This window comes from Saimiri boliviensis, chromosome 5 (assembly GCF_048565385.1).
Source record: "Saimiri boliviensis isolate mSaiBol1 chromosome 5, mSaiBol1.pri, whole genome shotgun sequence".
NCBI lineage: Eukaryota > Metazoa > Chordata > Mammalia > Primates > Cebidae > Saimiri > Saimiri boliviensis.
The window spans coordinates 58,283,941-58,308,076 of NC_133453.1; the positions used below are offsets into that span (position 1 = coordinate 58,283,941).

Below are 24,136 nucleotides of genomic sequence, written 5' to 3' on the forward strand. Positions count from 1 at the left end.
AAAAAAAAAAAAACCAGAAAACCTAGGCAATACTATTCAAGACATAGGCATGGGCAAAGACTTCATGACTAAAACACCAAAAGCAATGGCAACGAAAGCCAAAATTGACAAATGGGATCTAATTAAGCTAAAGATCTTCTGCACAACAAAAGAAATTATCATCAGAGTGAACAGGCAACCTACAGAATGGGAGAAAATTTTGCAATCTACCCATCTGATAAAGTGCTAATATCCAGAATCTACAAGGAACTTAAACAAATTTACAAGAAAAACACAAAAAAATCCCATGGAAGGGTGGGCAAATGATATGAACAAACACTTCTCAAAAGAAGTCATTTCTGTGGCCCACAAACATGCAAAAACAAAAAGCTCATCATTATTGGTCATTAGAGAAATGCAAATCAAAACCACAATGAGATACCATCTAATGCCAGTTGCAATGCCAATCATTAAAAAGTCAGGAAACCACAGATGCTGGAGAGTATGTGGAGAAATAAGAATGCTTTTACACTGTTGGTGGGAGTGTAAATTAGTTCAACCATTGTGGTAGACAGCATGGAGATTCCTTAAGTATCTAGAACCAGAAATACCATTTGATCCAACAATCCCATTACTGAGTATAAAGGATTATAAATCATTCTGCTATGAAGACAAATGCAGTCGTATGTTCACAATAGCAAAGACTTGGAGCCAACCCAAATGCCTATCAATGATAGACTGGATAAAGAAATGGTGGCACATATAAACCATGGGATACTATGCAGCCATAAAAAAGGATGAGTTCATTCATGTCTTCTTCAGGGACATGGATGAAGCTGGAAACCATCATTCTCAGCAAACTAACACAGGAACAAAAAACCAAACACCATATATTCTCACCCATAAGTGGGAGTTGAACAATGAGAACACATAGACACAGGGAGGGAAATATCACACACCAGGGCTTGTTAGGAGGTGAGGGGCTAGGAGAGGATTAGCATTAGGAGAAATACCTAATGTAGATGATAGGTTGACGGGTGCAACCAGCATGGCATGTGTATACTGATGTAACAAACCTGCACATTCTGCGCATGCATCCCAGAACTTAAAGTATAATAATAATAATAATAATAATAATAATAATAAAGATCAACTTTGCTGAGACTGGGAAACTAGGTTATTGTCCCAGGTATAATGGCTTGAAGAGAGCTGCCTGACAGATAGCTTTTGACAACACTAACCTCTCAATGCAAATCATTATACACTTTCATTATCCCTAATAGTAGGCAAATTTACTTATTCTATAGTAATCTTAACTTCATAAATCTAATGCTTCATTCTTTACTTCCTGTAAAAATAAAATCCGCATATGCCTTTGACATAGTTCCCGGCATCCTACCTGATTTAATAGTGGCCTCATTTTAAAGTCAATCTCCTTTTTGAAAAGTTTAATCTGAGTAGGCACTAACTCCAGGATACCAAAATAATTTGCCAACTGAGTTAGTTAGCAAGAAATAATATGAATATTTATCTGTTTTTTCCTGATTTAAAATTGATAAACAAGCAAACATATCTCCTCAGTGAAAGCCATCCAAAGGTAATGTCAAAACTCTTCAAATTATAAAGGGAAGAAACAGTCAAGGGAGTGAATTTTCAAACTTAGTTCCAGTACATATTAGAATTTCATGACATCATGACAATGATTTCTTGAATAGTTCCAAAAGCTTTGGCAATTAAAAAAATGATAAATTGTACTTCAACAATATTAAAAACTTTTGTGCATCAAAGTACACTATCAAGAGAGTGAAAAAACAACCCACACAATGGGACAAAATATTTGCAAATCGTATATCTGACAAGGGATTAATTTCCAGAATATATAAAGCTCAACAACAAAACAAATCAAAACAACACAATTTTAAAAAATCAACAGCGTACTTGAATATCCATGTCTGTAAAGAAGATATACAAATGGGCAATAAGCATATGAAAAGATGGGCAACATCATTAGTCATTAGGAAAGTGCAAATCAAAACCACAATGAATACCACTTCACATCCATTAGGGTAGCTATTATTTCTTAAAAAGGAAAATAATAACAAGTATTGATAAAGATGTGGAGAAATTGGAAAACACGTACTGCTGATGGGAATGTAAAATAGTTCAGCTACTGTGAAAAACAGTTTGGCGGTTCTCTAAAAAGTTGAACATGTAATTACTGTATAATCCAGCAATTTCACTTCTATGTATAAATCCAGATGAATTGAAAGCAGGAATGCAAACAGGTACTTGCACACTAATGTTCATAGCAGTATTATTTACAATAGCTACAGTAACCAAATAATAAAAATAGCCAAAATGTTCATCAATTGATGAATGGATAAATGAAAAGTGGTATATACATACAATGGATGATTATTCAGCCATATAAAAGAGCAAAATTTAGATACCGAGCTACAACATAGATGAGCCTTGAAATAAGCCAGATGCAAAAGGACAAATATTGTATTCCACTTAAATAAGAAAACCTCAACAGCTGGGCCCAGCAGCTTCTTGTGACCAGGGCAGGCCTCATGAGTGCTCACAGAGATTGTGTGTTCTAGGAGTTAACATCGTTACCACCTTGGTGGAGAACAAGAAGCTCAGCTGGTGGTGATTGCACACGACATGCATCCCATCTCACTGGTTGTCTTTTTGCCTGCCCTGGGTCGTAAAATGGGAATAGCTTACTGCATTACCAAGGGGAAGGCAAGACTGGGACGTGTAGCCCACAGGAAGACCTGCACTACTGTCGCCTTCAAACAGGTTAACTCGGAAGACGAAGGCGCTTTGGCTAAGCTGGTGGAAGCTGTCAGGACCAATTACAACAGATAGGATGAGATCTGCTGTCACTGGGGAGGTAATGTCCTGGGTCCCAAGTCCATGGCTTTCATCGCCAAGCTTGAAAAGGCAAAGCCTAAAGAACTTGCCACTAAACTGGGTTAAATGTACACTGTTAAGTTTTCTGTACATAAAAATAATTAAAATAATACAAAATGTCCTTCAAAAAAAAAAAAAGAGAGAGAGAGAGAGAAAACCAGAATAGGCACATTTGAGGGCTTATAATGGATGGAGCAATAGGAAGTTACAGTTTAACTGGTACAGAGTTTCTGTTGTGGAAATGGATGGTGGTGACATTTATACAAACTTGTGGATGTATTTAATGCCACTGAGTTATATACTTAAAAACAGTTAAAATTGTAAATTGTATTATGTGTTTATTTTACAATGATAAAAGATACCAGTTAAAATAAAAACAAAAAATTATAAACTACCTAAGAGTAAATCTAAGAAAAGATGATGAAAAAATTATCAAATCAGTTGAAGATTTATAAATGATAGCTATATAGAAAGATATACCATATCCATGATTAGAGAGAATCAGTGCTATAAAAATGTCAGTTATTCACAAATTAATCTGAAGATTCAATGTAAATCCAATTAAAACTAAAAAAAGATTTTTTGTTGTTTGTTTTGTTTTTTTTTTGTGAAACTAGACAAGTTGATTCTGAAATATAAACAGGAAAGTAAATGGTCAAGAACAGCCAAAGCTCAAACTGAAGAAGACATAGACAGAAGACTGAAGCTAGACATTATGATTTATTATTATGCCATAGCAATTCAGACTGTAGGGCTCAAACAAGGATGGACATTATGCTAATAGCTAGTAGGATGTCATTGGTATGATGACTATTGATACATTCACTCCCTTAATTCATCTCCTTCAGGTCTCATCTCAAATGCCATCTTGGTAGTGAGCAGTAAGTAATATATAAAATAAGAATGTCTGCTCCTCCCACCCACACTACTGTCCTTATTCCCCTTCTCCATTTTAGTTTCTCCATAGCAATTTAAAACCCTTGAAAATATTCTATATTTTACTTCTATATCTCTTTATCATATCTTACTATAGTATAAACTATACAAGGGCAGGAATTTCTTGTTGCTATTCACTGCTGTGTCCTCAGGGTTTGGAACACTACCTGACAAATACAAGTATTCATTTTTTTAAGTAAATGAATACAACACTTTAGAATACTCAGAAACATACCCACTCATATAAGGATGTCAACTATATGTCCAAGCTTGCATTACAAGTCAGAGGGGAAAGGATGACTTATTCAAGAAAGTCACTTTTTTCTTTACCCAGTTTTCAGCTTCTCTTTATTTCTAAATTTGCCTAACATTGAAAGAACTCAATTTCTACAAATAAGATTTATTTTACTCTCTCACCCTATAGATTGTTCCCTTAGTATCAAAAAGACACAAAGTTGCAGGACAAAGTGAGACAAGTAGCTATCCATATAGATTTTTTTTAAAAAAAACTATTCCTTACATCATACCTAGAAATTGATTTCAAGTGGATTAAACACTTAGAGGTGAAAATGAAAATTTTAGAAATAGAAAAAAAGAATTTTTCAAACTTCCAGATAGGGAAGAACTTCTTAAGCAAGGCAAAAAAAAAAAAAAAAAAAAAAAAAAAAAACATTATAAAGAAACTGAGGGATAATAATGTAATTTGGATGTCTGTTCCCTCTAAATCTCATGTTGAAATGTGTTTCTCAATGTTGGGGATGGGGCCTGTTGGGAAGTAGCTGGATCGGGGGGTGGTTTAACACCCTTGGTGCTCCATGAGTTTTCACTCAGCTAGATCACGTATCTGGTTGTTCAAAAGTCTAGGACCTCCTCTAACCTCACTCTCTTGCTCCCGCTCTCGCCATATGACATGCTGCCCCACTTTTGCCTTCTGCCATGACTGTAAATTTCCTGAGGCCCCACCAGAAGCAGATGCCAGCACCATGCTTCCCATAAAGCCTGCAGAACTATAAGCCAATTAAATCTCTCTTCTTTATAAATTACTCAGTTTCAAGTATTCTGTATAGTGATGTAAGAATGGTCTAATACAGATAATTTTTACTACATTAAAATGAAGAGCATCTACTTATTATGTGTACCATTATTAAAAAAGGAAAAATACAAGTTAGAAACTGGCAAAAGTATTTTTAGGAGCATAACCAATGGAGGATTAGAAACCAGAATATTTAAAGAAAACCTATAAGTCAATAGGAAAAGATGAATAATGTAGTAGGAAAGTGGGCAAAAAACATAAATTTATGTGATTATTTTTGTGACTTGGGGGATTAGCCAAAGGTTTCTTAGGTCACAGAAAGCAGTAACCATAAAAAATCCAAAATTAGAGCTCATCAAAATTGTCATTGAAAATGTTAATAAAAGTAGTATCAAATGACATTTGAAAAATAGTGTTGTAAAACTATATTAATAGGTATAAGGATTTTTTCTTAGTAATCTAATTTCTTAATAGGAATTTCCATAGCTTAAGAATGGTGTATTTTATCTGCATCTTCTTTGATAATTGCAAATGCCTTGTGCTACTTCATGATTACTCTGTCTGTGAATAAAAAAGTATGACTTGTCAAAAAAAAAAAAAGTTTTTTCTAAAGTAATTGTTAGAAATCAAAGATATGCAAATTAGAACTACAGTGAAATACCAATTTTTTACTCTTCTGTTTGGCCATAATTTTTTAAAGTTGGAAAATTTCACATCTTGGCTGGGTTGGAACAATAGAGCTCTTATCCATTGCTTGTGGGTGGGTAATTGGTATAACTACTTTGGAAAAAATACCCTCTGGCTCAGCAAATTTATTCTTAGGTATTCAGCTTAGAAAACCTATTACACATATACATCTGGAATCAAGTCCAAGAATGTTAGAGAAGTGTTACCCAGAACAACAAAATACTAGAAACAACTCAAATATACATTAACTACAGGATGGATAAATGAATGTTACTAGTCATACAGTAGAAAACTACGTAACAGTGCAAAAGGATGACTCATACAGCATTTGTCAACATGAAAGAACCTGGAAACATAATGCTGAGTGAAGGAAGCAAATCACAAAAGAGAGCATATGAATCTGCTTATATAAAGTTCAAATATAGGCAAATTTAAAGTCATTTCTTTAGAGATTTAGGAAAGTGATCAAGAAAAGCAATGACCCGTTAAAAGAGAAACTGAATAAATGGACACAACTGTTGGTATAGTTGTTTCCCCTAGCTGAGAAAAGTAGTACGGCCATCAAGACAAACTTTTATGTACATATTTTGCCAAAAGCAGACATTCTTGTCATTTGGGGATTTTTTTAAAAAAGAAAAGGAAAAATAAAAATCTTAAATTATCTTTCCTTGGCAAAATTTTTTCATGACATGTCAATCAAATAAACAACAACAAAAGACATAAATTATATGTGGTTTAATTTCTGAGTTTTTTGTGAGACATCTTTCACAATGTGGCATATACACCACATTCTTCACAATTAAATTTCCCAAACAGCATAGAAGTTACTGTTCCTTCCTGGTGGAGGGGCTCAATTAACTCCTGGTCCTGGTGTTCAGAGTCTAAAATGACTTTGCTCCCCCTCAAAGTTGTAATTGTGTAACAATTGCCTATAAAGGAAATTTATGTAATCATGTCTGGCTAGCAGGAAATTCAGCAGATAAGTGGTCAGACCATTACATGGCAGTCTTAATGGACCAGCAGCTCAGTCTGTCTCTGCCTGTCCCAAATTCCCATTTTGCTCTGCAGAGTCTGGATTTTGTCATAGGATGATTTTAATATCATCATCATGGTTTAATTATTCTTAAGTATTAGAAATGTTAAAATAATTAGTTAAAACACCTTAGCAAGGACATAAAAAGTTTTATAAAACTTGGCATGTGAATTTATAAACTTTCCTTGGCTAAATAACTGGAGCAAAGAACTTCCAAAACTTTCAAACAGCAGCAACGACAAAAAGCACTTTAAAAAAAATGTATTAGAAATAATAAATGTGTAACCACGGAACAAATTTATGGTCACTATTTCCTGCAGAAGGATGTGTTTTTCCCCCTTACTTTATTTGAAAAGGGAAAATTTTCAGTCCACAAATGCATTAGAGTCACTGTTAAAGCTTCATAAAACACAGGGAGAACAATTTTCATATCTTTAAGTCATATAAAATTTCACTGGGTAGTTTCTATTGAGATGCACATTAATACAAACATAAATCATACTACATTCTACTGTATCATCCCCCAGGTTAAAAATCTATCTCAGTATGCACTTATTATATTTAGGTTTGGGGAATTAAAATTCTTATTTTTGATGTTTTATTTATTATTATACTTTAAGTTCTGCGGTACATGTGCAGATCGTGCAGGATTGTTACATTGGTATACAAATGCCATGGTGGTCTGCCACATCCATTCCCCAGTTATCTACATTAGGTATTGGGGAGGGATAACATTAGGAGAAATACCTAATGGACAGGAGACTTTTAAAAGGCTTTCGGAAAAGAGTATTTTACAATGGAGTGAACTCTTAAAGTGATAATGCTGGGCAAGGTGGCTTATCTGTAATCCCAGCACTTTGGGAGGTCGGGTGGATCACCTGTGGTCAAAAGTTCAAGACCCGCCTGGCCAACATGGTAAAATCCCATCTCTACTAAAAATACAAAAAATTAGCCAGGTGTGGTGGCATGTGCCTATAATTCCAGCTACTCAGGAGGCTGAGGTAGGAGAATTAGTTAAACCCAGGAAGCGGAGGTTGCAGTGAGCCGAGGTTGTGCCATTGCACTCTAGCCTGAGCAACAAGAGTGAGACTCTGTCTCAAAACACACACACACACACACACACACACACACACACACACACACGATACTAAATTCTGTATGCGAGTTTTAAATTATCTGATTTTCCTTCGGGAACTTTTTTACTTTTTACCTCTTACCTCTGCAATCCTCTGCCCTACTCACAGACCAGCATTCTGGAGAGATAGAGTTTTGAAACAGTTAAAAGAAATTGATTAGAGAGCAAGTGTGTAGTTTTTACATAAGCATTCATTGGCCAATTAACATGCCTTCTACCCACTCACTAAACAATCTTGGGCATGTTAATTCTCCATCATGAGTCTCTCTGGTTCTTTAAAAAATTAGAATAACAACACTGACTTGTTTTGAAGAGGAAACAGCTAACATAGCCATAAAGATTATAGTTCATCTGTGAGCCTATGGAAGGCTAATCTCTATTATCAGTCAGTGTGCAATATTCACCTGGTTGCTTCCTTTGGGGAAAACTTATGGAAACAAAATAGTACCTATTAAGAAATACAGGTTTTTCCCTTTCACAGTTGCCAAGGTTTGTTTATTTGGGGGGTTGTTCGTTATACTTTTTTTTCCCTTTTCTAATTGTTTAAGGTCGGAAATAAGATCATTATCCTCGTAGGTATCTGCTGGGTAGAGGACTCTTGAAGGTCAAGATTTTTGCATGATTCATCAAAGGAAATAATGAGGCAATAAGTAAATTTAAAGTCCAGACTCAGATTCTTTGTGGGAAAAAAATGGGTACTGAATTCTTTTTTAAAAAATCAGTTAAAAGAGAATATTTTGGAAAAGGATTACTAACTTTAAGGTTGGACACTTTTTAAAGGCATCATTACAAAGTTATACAAATATATCAAAAATTATGATTATTATAAATATCATATCCAGTTTTGATAAAAATGTCATATAATGAGAATGTTTCCCTTTCCCTACAGGTTTGACTGATCATGGTAATTAATTTTAACATCTGTTAAGATCACTTGCTTAATAAAATAACAAATTATCAAATAGCAGGGCCATAAAAGAAAAGTGACAATTGCGTGTACATTGTGCACCATATGGCCCAGTTCAGTACCAATATAGGGAACACCACAGGCTTGGTAAACAATAGACATAATATGACCTGTGTTAACTAGAGTAGATTTCTATCAAGCAATGAAATACAGTCATATGACAAATTTTGTCCTCACAAAGATTAGGCTAATATCATTAGCTATTTCTTGCAAAGGTAAGAAATCTTTTCAAATTAAACTCATGATGGATTTTAATCACTTAGCTAATGTTAGTAAATGATTATGCCTCAAGTCATTACGATAATGATCATTATTAGCAAGAGTCTGTTTTCACAATGTTTCTAATGCTTAAAATTAATACAGAAGTCAAGAGTCATTAAATCGTTTCACCTGCAGCAGAATTTAAAAGACGCACATATTTCACATAGCTGCAATTTAAAAACAAAACCTATGAAGGCAGTGGAAAAATACACAAGAAAATCAAGCTGTTAACTACAGTGCCACCAAGCGGCCAACCCCAAAATTCCGCATATAATCAAAAGGGCAGGTATACTAAGGAAAATAGTTACATGCAGAAAAGAGACCACAGCAAGAACCTCAGACGTATGCTTATTACGGACCTCAATGAATCTCAGAACTCTAAGAGGTCAACTTTTAACTATTAGAATTAACTATGTTCATCTGGGAAACTTCAGGAATCTTCAGTGGATTGCCAGAGAGCTTGCAAGTTGCCAAGTTTGAAACCCAGATGGAGATAAGTCCTTTAAAACAGTAGCTACATTTTCAAATGTAAGAAAACAATGTATGTTTGAGTGATATAAAAGGGGTGACCATTCCACACGACATGGTGTGGTCTTCAAACACAAAGAATAAAGTGTGAACAAAAGAGAAAATTATAATAGAAAACATTTAATTATATTCCCCAGAATCTTTTCTAGGTGTCAGGTTTAAAGTATATAGAATGTTGGAATCAGACTAGATGATCTCTAAAGTCACTTACTAAGCCAGAAATTCTGTGGCAAAGATCATTCAAGTCATGTGGCTCCAAAAATTTTATGTGAAACATGCACATATGTGCTGTACCGGATGAGATTGTACTCTAACAGGGGAGTTGATAACATATCTCAATTGAAGTAAAACACTAACGAAAAGTAGAAAAAAGTTTCAATCTTATAAATCCAGACAAAAATAGTTTGGAAATAATGTTTGAATGATTATCTTACCAGTAATGTTTGAATATTTATTCATTTATTCAACAATTATATCTTGAGTTCTAACTATGTGCCAGGCATATGAACTAAGTTCTAGGGATAACAACATACCATAGGAACTATTTTCCAAGATGGGAAGCTTTCATTAATAAAAAGAACTCAGAACTAATCACATGAGGCTAAAGAAATATTGGTTAAAAAAGGATAAGAAGTTAGACTGGTTTCCAAGGTATATGTAGATTCATTATAGTCTATGGAGGAAAATATCTGACCTCACCCTTATGAGCTGTCCTTGGTAATGCTGTTTTCATACTTAGGTCAAGCATCATAAAACCGACAACCAACCAACCAACAAAAATGACTAAGGGAGTGACAAGTATGAATGACTAATGGGAGAAACTTAGGAGCTAAATATAAACCATTTTACTGTATAGATTGACCAAACCAGGTCTAAATATTTTTAGAGGGGTTGATACTGTTTTCCAGTGCAAAAGGAGATAACCATGGGAGTGAGCAGTAAGAGTTTGGAAGAGGAAACTTCAGATAATTTCAGAAAAAATACTTCCTGTCAGAGAAAATCATCCCATTGATACAATCACTAGAGAGAAATGTTAGAAATTCCATTTGTCGATAGGTTGGGAACCCACTAACTGAAGCTCTGAGGCATGTGTTGTTCTTATCCCAGAAGTAGAATGGGCTGCTGATGCCTCTCAGCCTTTGATTTACACTCTGCAAATGCTCAGGGCAGGAGTGGAAAATCATCAAGGAAAAGCAAATGCATTCTCTGTGGAATATGGAAATGGATTATGGCGTGTTGCCAAGTTACAAACTATTCAATTAAGTCATTTCCCCCTTCACTTGTTGCTTCCCTCCTATTGGTTTCAATCAAGGAGCTATATAGGCCCAACAGTCTACTTTCTTGAGGAGGCAACTGGAGTCAAGTCCTTGTGCCACCAACTAAAAGTAATATGAGAAATGTTGGTGTTGTTTTTCTAAAGAATGTCCACACTTGCCATGCAAACAGCTCAGATTTCTTGTACTCTTTCTCCTGTCCTGAAATAAATAAACATGCAAAAATGTCACCTGGGCAAAGTGAGTTAGTACAAGAGTGTTCAGTGTGTCTGATTGCTGCTGACTTGTCTACACCCTCACAGTCCATTACAAGGACCTCTGGGAAATAAGAACATGTCCTGATTTTGTTGGACAGGTGCAACACTCAGTCAGCTCATACTTGGGTCTAGTCTGACCATGCCAGCGAGGGCCAGACATTAATTATCTTCTGTTGTATTTTTAAAGAGCAGGAAACAAAAAACAACTACCTTTTGGGTTCTGTGACTAGCCACCTCTGCTCAGCTTCTGTCCCCAGCTTGGAGGTTGGAGCTCAGTTGTGTTCTTCTCATAACTTCTGCCTAGTGTTTTGGACCTTATCTCTTTGAGTTAACTATATGACTTCTAACTGTTTTCATTCCTATATTTTCATTTCAAAAAGGCAAATATAGGAAGGAAAATAGTTGCCGTATTTCTAGACTGACAACTGGCTGCGCCCTTGTTTGTTTCCTGATATAGTTTCCTCCCTCTCTTAGATCTATGCTACGAAACTGATGTTGATTCATAAATCTTTGTAGTAACCTTTGATTTGATATGTGAGGAAATCTTTAAAAATTGATTAAATCTTTCACGATGCATTCTCTCAGCTTTGCTAGTACAGAAACTTTTCCATTTCCAGACCTGTGCCTGTTTGTCATGTAAAAACAAATTTTTTTTTGTCATTCCAGGTATAATTGAGCAATTACAATAACAGTCATATCTTTGCTAACATAATAGATTATAGTTTAAGTTGTCCTTTAAGCTATAAGTTATTAGTAGTCACTTTTACAGGTAGTTTTTTTTTTTTTAATGACTTGTGTCTTTTTGTGTATGTGCAAAGAATCAAGGTAGTCGAATTTGTTTTATTTTAATATGAGTGATTAGAAATACGGGTTCTAGAATAATCATACAACTGATATATCCAATTAGTTTACCAAAGCATTATCCATCACTGCTTATTATATGTACTCTATAATTTTCTTGCATTAGTAAATCATTGTTATTTCTTTTAAGTATAGCTGGCATTCACATTTTTCCTCAATCTGTAATTTAGAAATTTTGATAACAGACAGGTAAATAGATGGTCTTTCTTGATGAGCTATAATTAAAGTGTCAAACACTTATTTAATGTTAGGAAATAGATGGTCTTAAAATGCACCTATGCATATACCTCAGATGGAACCACATGACTTCAGTAGCTGAAAGTAATTATAATAGAAAATTTCAATTCTGCCCTATGGAAGAGTACAAATACTGAAGCTCCAACACTTGTAAGAAATATGCCACAATTTGCAAATTTTTTGATTTACAGAAATATCCATTTATTCTCACACTTATTTTCAGCTGTTTTGAGAGAACAGGCTGACATGGGCAGCATCAGTTAGCATCATTACATGAATTCCCCGTGGTAATTGGCTTTAATTGTCAGAGCATACGGCTAGGGAATGGAAGATATACCATATGACTTCTCTGTTCATATATCTCCCTTCTTTCCACCCTTCCCCACCTTTGGTTTGTGAGGTGTACTTCCCAGTCACTTGGGTTTTAGAATTCTATCTAATCAAGGAGTTTACACCCAAGGCATAGATCACAGATCAGAAGTAATCCTAATCATTTGAAATGGCGTGGAACCAAAAAGAAGAATTCTAACTTCTGCATTATCTATTATTTCTATAAAGCAAATAATTCTTAGAAATCAAAAACATTCTTAGAAATTCTTAGGATTTGATGTTTATCAAATCATAAACATTAGATTCTAAATCTGAATCTTAGAATCTTAAGCACTTTTGGAATTGGGATTAAATGATACATAGTTTTGTTAATAATAATGGGTTAGATCACATGAAATTACCATTTTTTAGTTGACAAATAATTGTGTATTTTTATGTAGTGTGTAATGTGATGGTTTGATATATTTACACAGTATAGAGTGAATCAAGCTAATTAACATATCCATCACCTGACATCATTTTTTTGTGGTGAGAACATTTAAAATCTATTTTTCTAGCGATTTGGAAATGTACATTATTATTGACTGTATTAGTCCGTCCTTATTTTACTATGGAGAAATATCTGAGACTGGGTAATTTATAAAGAAAAGTTTAAGTGGGCTTATGGTTCTGCAGGCTGTACAGGAAGCATGACAGCCTCTGCTTCTGGTGAGGCATAAGTAGGGAACTTTCAATCATAGCAGAAGGCAAAGGATGAGTGAGACATCTTACAAGGTTAGAGCAGGAGGAAGAGAGAGAGGGGAGAGGTGCTACACACTTTTAAACAACCAGATCTCATGATAACTCACTATCACAAGAACATCACCAAGGAGATGATGCTAGTCTACTCCTGAGAACTCCACCCCCTTGATCCAGTCACCTCCCACCAGGCCCCACCACCAGCGTTGGGGATTACAAGTGAACATGAGATTTGGGTGGGGACACAGACCCAAACCATATCATTAACCATGTTCAAAGTGCAGTGCAGTAGATCACTAAAGCTTATTCTTGCAATCTAAATAGAACTTTATAAAAACAATGGTTAGATTCTACAAAGTGGCAATGCCTCAGCTATTAGGCCCACAGGCCTGATAGGGGAGTGTTAACCTGTTCTCCTTTCCTGAAACATTGAAATTACAGTTTTTGTAGGTTAAGATCAAATGTTGGCAACTTCAGAAGGGTTAACTGCATAAAATCAGAGTATAATAAGAAATTTTATTAAACAGAGCTATGTGCTAGGCATTCTATTAGATACATTTTTGTTAGAGTTTTACAAAAACAATATTTTAAATTTTAAACTCTTGCAGGGTTGATATTGTTGTTATTTCAATTTATAGAGGAGAACATGATGTAATTTGACATTTGGCATGGCTATTAGCTCCTGGTTTAAACCTATGCCTCTTTTTTTTTTTTTTTTTTTTTTTTTTTTTTTTTTTTTTTTTTAAGGTGGTGAAATGAAGGAGTTGTTAGCATGCCTCTCCCACTTGGAAAGACAAAATAGTGTGGAGAGACTCATGCTGTGAACCTTTTTTCCAAGAAGCGGTATGGGAACTTAACAGGAAACTGAAAGAAACCACAGACCCTTTTAAAGAAGCAGCAGGCTGCAGCCTACACCATAAGCTATGAAGATAACTGTAAGTCCCCAGAATGTTCAGGGGGAGAAACTGCCTCTAGGATATACACTTCCATTGGGGAATCTGGCAACCCAGGCCTCAGAGGAGGCCCTCAACCCTACCCAGTTCTGGAGCTGATTTAGTGAGCGGTGGGGAGTATATGAGGAGTGGTATTGGGGCGTGCTTTGTGTGCACTCCCAGATGCCAGTGGGGACAAAGGGAAGCCATTTCTGATCCTACCTCTCAGTGGACCTCATGGAAGTTCTCCAGCTAACTCAGGTGGTGGTCACAGAGAGAAGCTCCCAACTGAGATTCGTGATATAATCTCAAGTAAGGATGAACCCCTTTGGCTGTGGGCAGAAAGTGTGCTGTAGCCACAGGTGCAGAAGCTGGATGCCCCTGCTTGGGGGGCAGACTAGGAGAGGCATGACTTGAGAGCTATGGTTTCTTTCTCAGAGGGGAAGGTTTATGGCCTAGGGCAGTTTGGGGTTCTGAGCACAGGCTGCCTGGAACCTAGCTAGCTGCTGCTAGTGGAACACTATGGGTGCGAGACTTGCCTTGCTAAGTGCATGGAACCTGTGTCGGGCTTACTGCCACCTGCTACTCCCCACTACCTGTGTAGATTCTTCTGTGCAGCAGAGGTAGCTGTACTTCTTCCTGAAATACCGCCCCAGAAGCCAGAGAACCTGCCTCTGGTCCCTACTGGAGCTATTACTTGTGCCCACACATGGGGAGCCAGAGCATGGGCTTGCCTGACCCAGCCCCCACCTGGCTTTGGCCCTCCACCTGTCTGGTAGCTTAACACAAAGAACAGGGACTTTGGGGAGCTCTATGGCTCTGCTTATTGCCTGAGACACTAGAGTATCTTCCCTGTGTAACATAAAGCAAGCACAAATTCCACTGCTGCCAACATAGTTGATGCCCTTTTGCAAGTGCCACCTCCTTGCTGAAGACCAACTGATACAATCCATTGCAGCATCTCCTGGTAGAAAAATACAGCACCAAGGAATAAGAAAACTTATGAGTGACCTCAGCTATCACCATTGCCTGTAACATCCTGGCTAACTAGGAGGTTTTGAGTGTGCTCATGTGCCCTACAATGGGCATTTTAGAAAGCCAACACAAGTAAGGATGTTTATAACCAAGGAAATCTCTCAAAATATGTTATTCTGCTGCCATCTCCATCAGAGCTGGTGCTGGTACCTGCAGCTTATCAGGCCACATCACTGGATCCCTTTCAGACATTCCCCAGTACTAGCCTGGAGTGTGGCAGCCCCACTGGGTTGCTAGACCCAGAGAAGCAGCAGGATTTCTAGTAGTCTGGCCCTCAAGGACTCCTGCTTCTAGAGGAAGAGGGAGTGCTCCACTTCAAGAGAGCAGGAATTCTGATATTCCATGCAGAGACAGACAAAAGAATCCAGATGGCAAACCTTAGGTCACAGAAATGTCTACCTGTGAGAAACGTCTTTCAAAAGAGCTACAAATGCAGTGTTGGGCTCAGTAGGGAAAGTCTGCTACTCTACCCCAATAGTCTGACAGCCCTAGTGCTCATAAAGGGTCTTGGAGAAGGGGACTTCTCTCCCTTGCCGACCACTGCAGACACAGCTAGGACTTCTCCCATGGGAGCTCAGTATGGGTGCACCTGTAGATAGCCTTTGTGGGACATTTCAGGGTTACTGCATTCACACAGGAGGAGTGCCCTCTGTGTTCAGGCTTGCACAAGGGGTAAAGTCACAATCCATCTCTACATGGAATATCAGAATTCCTACGAATGAAAAGAGATGCCTGTCTGATCTGAATACCTAGAACACTCAGTCAGAGTGTGACTGGAAGGAGGTCACTTTTCTATTGGCCCTGTAGGGAACCTGGGGTGGCTCCCTCCCTTCTCCCTGAAAAGATCCCAGTGTGTTTCCCTTCAAGCTTCCCAGCCACCACTGTCAATGCCAGGACCTCTGCCCACCATTTGATATTGCATTTGCTAGCCTAGCTACAGCTGGCTTTTACTCATGGACATCTCCTATTGGCCTGAAACATGAACTGCTCAACCCAATGAATAAAATACTGGGGAAAAAATAAATTTAAAAGTATACCACTGGGAATGAGATAAGCATCATGAAACCTCTGCCATTCTAACCCCACAGCAGACAGTGAACCTACTTACACACCCAGCACATTGTTAATACAACTGGTATCTGAGAAAACCATCATACAAATACAAGGAAATCATAGAGAGCCTTCATCATTGAAAGCACTCAGAGCCAAATTAGGTTACAATAAACTGTAAACATTAAAGTTACATCCTTGAGGGGAAAAAAGGAAAAAACACAGAGTTAAATAAAAAAATAAATTCAAAAATAATTAGAAGAAATATTCTACTCAAATGAGAAGGAACTAAAAAACTAATACTGGCAATATGATAAAACAGATTTCTATAACCCTCACAAAAGATCACACTAGTTCTCCTGCAATGGATCCAAATCAAGATGAAATCTTTGAAATCCCAGATAAAAAATCCAAAAGGTTGATTATTAAGCTACTCAAGGAGATACAAGAGAAAGGTAAAAACCAACATTAAATAAAATTTTTAAAAACTCAGAATGTGAATGAAAAAAAAATTAGAAAATATTTTAAAGAAAACCAATCAGAACTTCTGGAAATGAAAGACACATTTAAGGTATAAAATATGCATTAAAATTAACCCAATCACACAAAGATAAAGAAATAAAAGAAAGAAACAAAGTTTTTGTAAAATACGGGATTCTGTAAAATGGCTAAACCTAAGAATCATTGGTGCCCCTGAGGGAGAAGAAACAGCAAAAAGTTTAGAAAACCTTTTTGAGGGAATAATTAAGAAAAAAAAAATTTATCTTTGTTAGATATTTAGACATTCAAATACAAAAAGCTCTAAGAACTTCTGGGAGATTCATTACAAAAAGGACATCACCAAGGCATATCATCATCAAACTATATAAGGTGAAAGAAATGTGAAAGAAAGAATTCTAGGAGTGGTGCAATAAAAGCATCTGGTAAAGTATAAAGGAAAACCTATCAGACTAATAACAGACTTCTCAGCAGAAACCTTACCAGCCAGAAGGGATTGAAGTCCCATCTTTAGCCTCCTTAAACAGAATAACTTGTAATCCAAGAATTTTGAATTCAGCAAAACTGATTTTCATAAATGAAGGAGAAATAAAGTGCTTTACAGACAAGCAAATGCTGAGGGAATTTGTCACCACCAGACTGGCCCTACAAGAAATGCTAAAAAGAGTTCTAAGTCTTAAAACAAAACGTCTAGAACCTCTTAAAAGCGTAAAACTCATAGGGCCTATAAAATAATAACACAATGAAGAAAACAAAGTAACTAGTAATAGTCAACGTGATGACCAGAACAGTACCTCAAATCTCAATATTAGCATTGAATGTAAATGGTCTAAATGCTCCACTTAAAAGATACTGAATAGCAAGATAGATTTTTAAAAATCACAAACTAAATACCTACTGTCTTCAAGAGACACACATAATATGGAAGTATTCTTATAGACTCAAGGTAAAGGGGTGGGAAAATATATTTCATGCAAATGAAAACCAAAAATGAGCAAGAGTAGCTGTGTTAGTCCATTATCACACAGCTATAAAGAACGTCCTGAAGCTGGGTAATTTAAAAAGGAAAGAGGGTTAATTGACTCAGTTTCACATGGTTGGGAAGGCCTTGGGAAACTTAGCAATCATGGTAGAAAGGGAAGAGGAGGCAGGCACCATCTTCACAAGGCAGCAGGAGAGAGAATGACCAAAGGAGGAACTTGCAAAACACTTACATAAAACCATCAGATCTTGTGAGAACTCATTATCATTAGAACAACATGGAGGAAGTCACCCCCATGATTCACTTACCCTACTTGACCTCTCCCTTGACATGTGGAGATTATGGGATTATGGGGATTACAATTCAAGATGAGAGTTTGAGTGGGGACACAGCCAAACCATATAGTAGCTATTCTTACGTAGATAAAAGAGACTTTAAAGCAACAACAGTTAAAAAAAAAATTTTTAAGACAAAGAAGGTCATTATATAATAATAAAATAATCCCACCAGAAGATATTACAATCCTAAATATATATGCACGTAACTCTGGAGCTTCCAGATTCATAAGACAATTGCTGCTAGATCTAAGAAAAGAGATAACAATACAACAATAGTGGCACATTTTAACACTTCAATGACAGCACTAAACATGATCAAGGCAGAAAAATCAACAAAGAAAGACTGGATTTAAACTGCACTCTAGAACAAATGGACCTAACAGACATTTACAGAACATTCTACCCAAGAACTACAGAATATACATTCTTCCGATTGGCACAGGCAACATTCTTCAAGATAGACCAAATGATAGACCACAAAACAATTGTCAATGAGCTTTTTAAAATCAAAATAATATCAAGTATCTTCTCAGACCATGATGGAATAAAACTAGAAATCAATTCCAAAAGGAACCCTCAGAACTATACAAGTACAAGAAAATTAAACAATCTGCTCCTGAATGGTTTTGTGGTTAACAATGAAATCAAGATGGAAATTTAAAAATTATTTGAAATGAATGATAACAATGTCACAAATTATCAAAACCTCTGGCATACAGCAAAAGCAGTGGTAAGAGGAAAGTTTATAGTGCTAAATCAAATAGTTTGAAAGTTCACAAATTGACAACCTAACATCACACTTTAAGGAACTGGAGAAATAAGAACAAACCAAACCCTAAGCTAACAGAAGAAAAGAAATGACAAAGATCAGAGCAGAAGTAAATAAAATAGAAACAAAACAAACAAAAACACCCAAAAGATCAATGAAACAAAGAGTTGGTCTTTGAAAAGATAAACAAAATACCTAGATGATTAGTTGGACTAACCAAGGTAAGAAGATTCAAATAAGTACAATTAGGAATGAAAATGGAGACATTAACACCAACACCACAGAAATATAAAAGGTCATTTGAGACTACTATGAATACCTCTATGTATACAAACTAGAAAATCTACACGAAATTGATAAATTCCTGGAAACATGAATCAGGAAGAAATAGAAATCCTGAACAGAACAATAACAGTGAGATTGAATCATAATTTAAAAATTGCCAACCAAAAAAGAGCCTAGGGCCTGATGGATTTATAGCTGAACTTTACCAGATATTCAAATAAGACTTAACAATCAATACTACTGAAACTATTCCAAAACATTGAGAAAGAGGGAATCCTTCCTAACTCATTTTTTGAAGCCAGTATACCCTAATACCAAAGCCAGGAAAGACTATGACAAAAAAAAAAAAAAAAAAAAAGAGAGAGAGAGAGAGAAAGAAAGAAAGAAAGAATCTATAGACTAATAGCCCTGATGAATGTAGATGCAAAAATACTCAACAAAATATGAGCAAACCAAATTCAACAGTATGGTGAAAAGGAAATTCACCATTATAAAGTGTGTTTCATCCTGGGGATGCAGGGATGGTTCAACATAGACAAGTCAATAAATGTGATTTATTACATAAACATAATTAAAAGCATAAACCATATGAACATCTCATTAGATACAGAAAAAGGATTTGATAAAATCCAGCATCATTTTATGTTAAAAACCCTCAACAAACTAGGCATAGAAGGAATATGCCTCAAAATAATAAAAGCCATACATGACAAACCCACAGCCAATATCATACTGAATGTGGAAGACTTGAGAACATTCCTTCTAAAAACTGGAACAAAAACTGGAAAATCCACTTTCACCACTTCTGTTCAATATAGTACTAGAAGTCCTAGCCAGAGCAATCAGGCAAGAGAAAGAGATAAAGGATATCCAACCTGGAAAAGGGGAAATCAAGCTATCTTTGTTTGCTGATTATATGATAATCAGAAAACCCTAAAGACATCTCCAAAAGACTCATAGATTTGATTAATGAATCCAGTAAAGTCTCAGGTTACAAAATCAATGTATGCAAATCGGTAGCACAGCTATACACCAGCAATAAGCAAGCTGAGAATTGAATCTTTTACAAAAGATGGAGAAAACAATACTTAGAAATATACTTAACTAAGGAAGTGAAAGATTTCTACAAGGAGAACTATAAGACACTGCTGAATGAAATAATAGATGACATAAACAAATGAAAATACCTCTCATACTAATGATCAGAAGAATTAATATTATGAAAATAGCCATACTTCCCAAAGAAATCTAAAGATTCAATGCAATTCCTATTAAAATGCCAACATTATTTTCACAGATTAAAAAAAAAAAAAAAAAATCCTAAAGTTCGTACAGAACAACAACAAAAAGCTCAACTAGCCAAAGCTATCCTAAGCAAATAGAACAAATCTTGAGATGAAAGGCATTGCATTACCTGACTTCAAATTATACTGCAAGGTTGTAGTAATCAAAGCAGCATGATACTGGTGTAAAAGCAGAGACATAGACCAATGGAACAGAACAGAGAACCCAGAAATAAACTCAAATACTTAAAACCAACTGATCTTCAACAAAGTACACAAAAACAGACTAGGGAAAGGATACACTATTCAAGAAACGGTGCTGGGAAAACTGGATAGCCACATGTAGAAGAATGAAACTGGATCCCTATCTCTCACCATATACAAAAATCAACTCAAAATAGATTAAAGACTTAAATCTAAGACCTGAAACCATAACAATTCTAGAAGAAAACCTAGAAAAACCTCTCTGGACATTGGCCTAGGCAAAAAATTTATATCTAAGGCTCCAAAAGCAAATGCAACAAAAACAAAAATAAATGAATGAGACCTAATTAACCTAAGAAACTTCTGTACAGCAAAAGAAATAATCATCAGAGTAAACAGACAAGCCACAGGATGGGAGAAAATATTTACAAACTATGCATCCAACAATGGAATAATATCTAGAATATACAAAGAACTGAAACAACCCAGCAAGAAAAAACAAATAATCCCATCAAAAAGTGGGCAAATAACATAACTTCTCAAAAGAAGATATACAAATGGCTATCAAATATATGAAAATATCCTCAAAATCACTAATTTCAGGGAAATGCAAACTAAAACCACAGTGGGATACCACCTTGCCCCAACTAGAATGGGCATTATTAAAAAGTCAAAAAGCAATAGATGTTGACTTGGATATGGTGAAAAATGCTTATACACTTCTGGTAGAAACAAAAATTAGTTACCAGAAGTTGTGAATTAGTACAGCCTCTATGAAAACAGTATGTGGATTTCTCAAAGAACTAAAAGTAGATCTACCATTTGATCCAGCAATCCCATTACTTAGTATCTATCCAAAGGAAAAGAAGTCATTATATGAAAAAGATACATGCACATGCATGTTTTATCATAGCACAATTCACAATTGCAAAGATAAGGAGCCAACCTAAGTGCCCATCAACCAATGAGTGGATAGAGAAAATGTGGCATATATACACCATAGACTGCTACTCAGTCATTTAAAAAAAAGAATAAAATAATGTTTACAACAACTTGGATGGAGATAGAGGCCATTATTCTAAGTGAAGTAACTCAGGAATGGAAAACCAAAAACCATATGTTCTCACTTATAACTGGAAGCTAAGCTATGTGTACACAAAGGCATGCAAAGTGGTATAATGGAGTCTCAGAAGAGGGAGGACAGAAAGAGAGTGAAGGATTAAAAAGAAACTACATAGTGGATACGATGCATACTACTCAGGTGATGGGTACACTCACATTTCAGATATAATTGCTATACAATTTATCCATGCAACCAAAAACTACTTGTATCACTAAAGCTATTGGAGAAAACAAACTAAAACAAAGCAAAGACCTATGCCCTTTTCATTGTGCTATGCCATTTTTGGGGGGGGGGGTGGTAATTGCAGATATGGTCTCTCTATTTCTCCCTACCTTGTACATAAATTTTCTCTAAACTTTGGTCAGGTAGCCACCAAGGTTTAACTTTCCATTGACCACTCATTACCTTTAGATAAAACCCATTCCAATTTTGTTTGACAAAGCTGTAGTTTTGTATAGCTTTGTCATAAACCTTTTATTTCTAGTGACTAGAAATCTGCCATGCTATACTGCCTACTTCTTGTTTCTGAAAGAGTTTAACTGGTTATGCATTTAGCATTCTTTCAATAGATGAAGGTAACTGTGTATTGCCACATTCAACATTCCCTAATTCTTAGAAACATTACTGTATCACAGAAATTGTTGATCACCCAATAATGGCTTATTATGTAATAAAAAGCATGGCAGTGGTATTGTGTTACTAACTGTAAATGATTTCAGCTTCCTACTTTTCTGGGTGGAAATACAATAGGAAAACAATTAGTGAGAAAGATACTCATGCAAACAAGGATTGGGCTTGTATGCATTTATTTTCTTTTAATTTAGAATAAACACAAATGTGCATGCAAATAAGGTGTATTCCTGAATACTGCCAAGTTTGGCACCTTGGAATAGGATATGTATATGTTCTGTTTATTGATTAGAACATATAATTCTTGTTTTTGAGGCATCAAATAAGTATAAAATAAGAAATTAAGAAAAGAAATTGCATAACTTACATGCTACAGCATGAGAAATATCAATCTGAAAATGCTTTTCCAGTCTTGTTTCATAGTTAGGGCATGTGGTGTGAAGAGACCCTGGACTGTGGGACCCATATGGTGTAGGACCAAAATTTGACTGAAGATGGACAGTGACTGCATTATGGACACAGTCAGGGGTGGACTTGAGAAACAGTGGAGAGGAAAAAAATCTTCCCATTGGGCAGAGCTAAGAACAGTGTACCTGATTATTCTTTTGACATGCAAGAAATGGTCCAAGATGAGAATATATAAAGATTCCTAGACAGTGGCCAACTGGTGGGGACTTGGAAGAAAAAGGACTAGAAAATAAGATGCAATAAATTGTCAGGAGAGGCACATGGGACATGTGGGAGTGGAACAAAATGTTTTTTTGTATTACATGTTGACAGCCACCAGAAAGCATCTACCATTGAAGTACTGAACCACAAAGTCGACAAAATGACTTGCCTGGTTGGTATTAGCTATTGTTTCTCATTGGCCATTCAAGAACCAGCATGTGGTACAAAGGCTGTGTACAAGTCCATCAGCATAGACTCCTATTTACAAGGCCAATGTAATTATTTCTGCCTCTGAATTTCAATACCAAGCCCCCGGCCTGGTACTATATTTGATAAGACCAACCAGCCACTTCATAGCAAATTGGCTACACTGGGCTCCTTCCATTCTAGAGAGGCTGTTGGTTCATCATCATTGGAAAAGATACCTATTTCAAGTATAGATTTGCCTTTGCTGTTTACAGAGCCTTAGCCAGCTCTGCTATATGGGGACTTACGAAATGCGTTGATCCATAGGCATGGATCCTACATAGCATAGCATCCAACCAGGGGAACCACTTCAAAACAAAGGAAGTACAGGACTGGCTACACTGGATAAGATCCACTGATCTTAAACATATACCACCCTACTCAGAAGGCTAGATCCATAACAAGACCATGACATCCACTGATCTTATATACTACACATGCATAAGCCGTCAGCCTCAGTGAGTACTTGGATAACCTTCTAAAGGCATAGATGAAGCTTCAACTCAGAGGCAATTCTCTGAAAGGATACGGTACCATTCTTTAGGATGCAGTATGTGCATTAAATCAAAAACTTCTATACGGTGCTGTGTTCCTAGTAGAAAAATTGCATGGATCTGGGAACCATGGAGCAGAAGCAGGATTGGTCTTACCATTCTTCCTGATGATACACTTTGGGGCCAGAGGGGAGGTGGGTGGGACAGGTCTCGTATTTCCCACAATTATGAACTCCGCAAGCTTAGAAGCACTAGTCTGCAAAGAGAGAACTCTCATTTCAGGAGCTAAAGAAAGTTTCATTAAACTGTACGCTCTGGTTGCTACCAGGGTACTTTGGACTCCTTGTGTCCATGGACCAGCAGACCAGGAAAAGAATAACCTTCCTGGCAGAGTAATTTACCATGGTCAGCAGGAGGAGGTAG

The 24,136-nt window shown here is 36.2% G+C and overlaps 1 long non-coding RNA gene and 1 pseudogene across 2 annotated transcripts in view; one reads left to right on the forward strand and one right to left on the reverse strand.

Annotated features, from left to right (window-relative positions):
- LOC141584576 (uncharacterized) overlaps positions 1–19,434 on the forward strand; it is a 162,409-nt gene extending 142,975 nt beyond the window's left edge. For both annotated transcript variants that reach the window (XR_012517692.1, XR_012517690.1), the window contains one exon: positions 13,923–19,434. This is a non-coding gene — a long non-coding RNA (uncharacterized LOC141584576). The remainder of the gene's footprint in view (positions 1–13,922) is intronic.
- Positions 13,507–13,605, reverse strand: LOC120364476 (U6atac minor spliceosomal RNA; annotated as a pseudogene).
- Positions 19,435–24,136: the final 4,702 nt, after the last annotated feature.